Below are 4,333 nucleotides of genomic sequence, written 5' to 3'. Positions count from 1 at the left end.
TAATAATGGATGACGGTCGCCAGTCATAATAGTAGATAGGGGTTCGCCAGTCATAATGGCAGATGAGGGTCGCTATTCAATAAAAGTAGAGAGGGTTCAGCCAGTCATAATATTAGAAGGGGTTCGCCAGTCATAATAATGGATGAGGGTCGCCAGTCATAATATTAGAAGGGGTTCGCCAGTCATAATAGTAGATGAAGGTCGCTAGTCATAATAGTAGATGGGGTTCACCAGTCATAATAATGGATGACGGTCGCCAGTCATAATAGTAGAAGGGGTTCGCCAGTCATAATGGTAGATGAGGGTCGCTATTCATAAGAGTAGAGAGGGTTCGCCAGTCATAATAATGGATGAGGGTCGCCAGTCATAATAATGGATGAGGTCGCCAGTCATAAATAATGGATGAGGTTGCCAGTCATAATAGTAGAAGAGGTTTGCCATTCATAATGGTAGATGAGGGTCGCTATTCATAGGAGTATATGAGGGTCGCCAGTCATAATAATGGATAGGGTCGCCAGTCATAATAATGGATGAGGGTCGCCAGTCATAATATTAGAAGGGGTTCGCCAGTCATAATTAGAAGGGGTCCCCAGTCATAATGGTAGATGAGGGTCGCTAGTCATAATAGTAGATGGGTTCGCCAGTCATAATAATGGATGAGGGTCGCCAGTCATAATAGTAGAAGGGGTTCGCCAGTCATAATGGTAGATGAGGGTCGGTAGTCATAATAGAAGATGGGGTTCTCCAGTCATAATAATGGATGAGGGTCGCCAGTCATAATATTAGAAGGGGTTCGCCAGTCATAATAGTAGAAGGGGTTCCCCAGTCATAATGGTAGATGAGGGTCGCTAGTCATAATAGTAGATGGGGTTCGCCAGTCATAATAATGGATGAGGGTCGCCAGTCATAATAGTGGAAGGGTTCGCCAGTCATAATGGTAGATGAGGGCGGTAGTCATAATAGATGATGGGGTTCTCCAGTCATAATAATGGATGAGGGTCGCCACCATAATATTAGAAGGGTTCGCCAGTCATAATTAAAGGGGTCCCAGTCATAATGGTAGATGAGGGTCGCTATTCATAAGAGTGGAGAGGGTTCGCCAGTCATAATAATGGATGAGGGTCGCCAGTCATAATAATGGATGAGGGTCGCCAGTCATAATAGTGGAAGGGGTTCGCCAGTCATAATGGTAGATGAGGGTCGGTAGTCATAATAGAAGATAGGGTTCTCCAGTCATAATAATGGATGAGGGTCGCCAGTCATAATAATGGATGAGGGTCGCCAGTCATAATAGTGGAAGGGGTTCGCCAGTCATAATGGTAGATGAGGGTCGGTAGTCATAATAGAAGATGGGGTTCTCCAGTCATAATAATGGATGAGGGTCGCCAGTCATAATAATGGATGAGGGTCGCCAGTCATAATGGTAGATGGGGGTCGCTAGTCATAAAATTGATGAGGGTCGCTAGTCATAAAATTGATGAGGGTCGCCAGTCATAATATTAGAAGGGGTTCGCCAGTCATAATGGTAGATGAGGTCGCCAGTCATAATAATGGATGAGGTCGCCAGCATAATATTAGAAGGGGTTCGCCAGTCATAATGGTAGATGAGGGTCGCTAGTCATAAAAATTGATGAGGGTCGCCAGTCATAATATTAGAAGGGGTTCACCAGTCATAATAATGGATGAGGGTCGCCAGTCATAATTAGAAGGGGGTCCCCAGTCATAATGGTAGATGAGGGTCGCTAGTCATAATAGTAGATGGGGTTCGCCAGTCATAATAATGGATGAGGGTCGCCAGTCATAATAGTAGAAGGGGTTTGCCAGTCATAATGGTAGATGAGGGTCGGTAGTCATAATAGAAGATGGGGTTCTCCAGTCATAATAATGGATGAGGGTCGCCAGTCATAATAATGGATGAGGGTCGCCAGTCATAATAATGGATGAGGGTCGCCAGTCATAATGGTAGATGAGGGTCGCTAGTCATAAAATTGATGAGGGTCGCTAGTCATAAAATTGATGAGGGTCGCCATTCATAATATTAGAAGGGGTTCGCCAGTCATAATAATGGATGAGAGTCGCCAGTCATAATATTAGAAGGGGTTCTCCAGTCATAATAACGGATGAGGGTCGCCAGTCATAATAGTAGATGGGGTTCGCCAGTCATAATAATGGATGAGGGTCGCCAGTCATAATAATGGATGAGGGTCGCCAGTCATAATAATGGATGAGGGTCGCCAGTCATAATATTAGAAGGGGTTCGCCAGTCATAATGGTAGATGAGGGTCGCTAGTCATAATAATGGATGACGGTCGCCAGTCATAATATTAGAAGGGGTTCGCCAGTCATAATAATGGATGAGGGTCGCCAGTCATAATATTAGAAGGGGTTCGCCAGTCATAATAGTAGATGAAGGTCGCTAGTCATAATAGTAGATGGGGTTCACCAGTCATAATAATGGATGACGGTCGCCAGTCATAATAGTAGAAGGGGTTCGCCAGTCATAATGGCAGATGAGGGTCGCTATTCATAAGAGTAGAGAGGGTTCGCCAGTCATAATAATGGATGAGGGTCGCCAGTCATAATAATGGATGAGGGTCGCCAGTCATAATATTAGAAGGGGTTCGCCAGTCATAATAGAGAGATTTCGATTGTCTGCGACTGCAACGTATTCCTAGTTCATCGGAAGTGGTGACACCACTCGTTCAGTATCACGTTCGTACATTGATGAAAACAATTTCGATTTAAGTCGACGTACCCGTACCACGCCACAGCATATACCAGCGTGATAGCGAGCGGGCCGTGGGCCGATGCTTGGCCGGAAAAATCAGGCGTATAGCATCACGCTACGAACCAGTGGGGCGACTGTGGGTGCAACATTTGCACTCTTGCGCAAAAAGCCGAAAAACAACGGTTGTTTGGAAATAAAACATCAATTACCTATCGATATGTAGTGTCTGAAAACAGGACACACTAAATGTAATGGAAAAGCTGGTAACAAGCAGTAATTTACAGTTTACCAGCCCTGCTGAATCAACGAAACTCGATTGTTGATGCGGCTTCATTCATTTTTGCCAAGCTGGGATGACGTCATCATGTTCGAACTAGCGCTCGTTCGAGCACTATGACACCGAACGTCAAAACCCTCAAATACGAGTCACAGATTTGGTCAGTGGACGAGAAGGCTCGTCACAGATTACTTCGCGCATGCGCAGTGCTCCCAAAATTCCTTAATCTCGTACGTCCACATGGCACGTCACAGAAAACGAAAGGTCTCAACTGGTAGATGAGGGTCGCTAGTCATAAAATTGATGAGGGTCGCCAGTCATAATATTAGAAGGGGTTCGCCAGTCATAATAATGGATAAGGGTCGCCAGTCATAATAGTAGAAGGGGTTTGCCAGTCATAATGGTAGATGAGGGTCGCTATTCATAAGAGTGGAGAGGGTTCGCCAGTCATAATAATGGATGAGGGTCGCCAATCATAATAATGGATGAGGGTCGCCAGTCATAATAGTGGAAGGGGTTCGCCAGTCATAATGGTAGATGAGGGTCGGTAGTCATAATAGAAGATGGGGTTCTCCAGTCATAATAATGGATGAGGGTCGCCAGTCATAATAATGGATGAGGGTCGCCAGTCATAATAGTGGAAGGGGTTCGCCAGTCATAATGGTAGATGAGGGAGGTAGTCATAATAGAAGATGGGGTTCTCCAGTCATAATAATGGATGAGGGTCGCCAGTCATAGTAATGGATGAGGGTCGCCAGTCATAATATTAGAAGGGGTTCGCCAGTCATAATGGTAGATGAGGGTCGGTAGTCATAATAGAAGATGGGGTTCTCCAGTCATAATAATGGATGAGGGTCGCCAGTCATAATAGTAGAAGGGGTTCGCCAGTCATAATGGTAGATGAGGGTCGCTATTCATAAGAGTAGAGAGGGTTCGCCAGTCATAATAATGGATGAGGGTCGCCAGTCATAATAATGGATGAGGGTCGCCAGTCATAATAGTAGATGAAGGTCGCTAGTCATAATAGTAGATGGGGTTCACCAGTCATAATAATGGATGACGGTCGCCAGTCATAATAGTAGAAGGGGTTCGCCAGTCATAATGGCAGATGAGGGTCGCTATTCATAAGAGTAGAGAGGGTTCGCCAGTCATAATAATGGATGAGGGTCGCCAGTCATAATAATGGATGAGGGTCGCCAGTCATAATATTAGAAGGGGTTCGCCAGTCATAATAGAGAGATTTCGATTGTCTGCGACTGCAACGTATTCCTAGTTCATCGGAAGTGGTGACACCACTCGTTCAGTATCACGTTCGTACATTGATGAAA

The sequence above is a fragment of the Lytechinus variegatus genome, chromosome 1 (genome assembly GCF_018143015.1).
Source record: "Lytechinus variegatus isolate NC3 chromosome 1, Lvar_3.0, whole genome shotgun sequence".
NCBI lineage: Eukaryota > Metazoa > Echinodermata > Echinoidea > Temnopleuroida > Toxopneustidae > Lytechinus > Lytechinus variegatus.
This window is presented reverse-complemented; position numbering follows the sequence as displayed.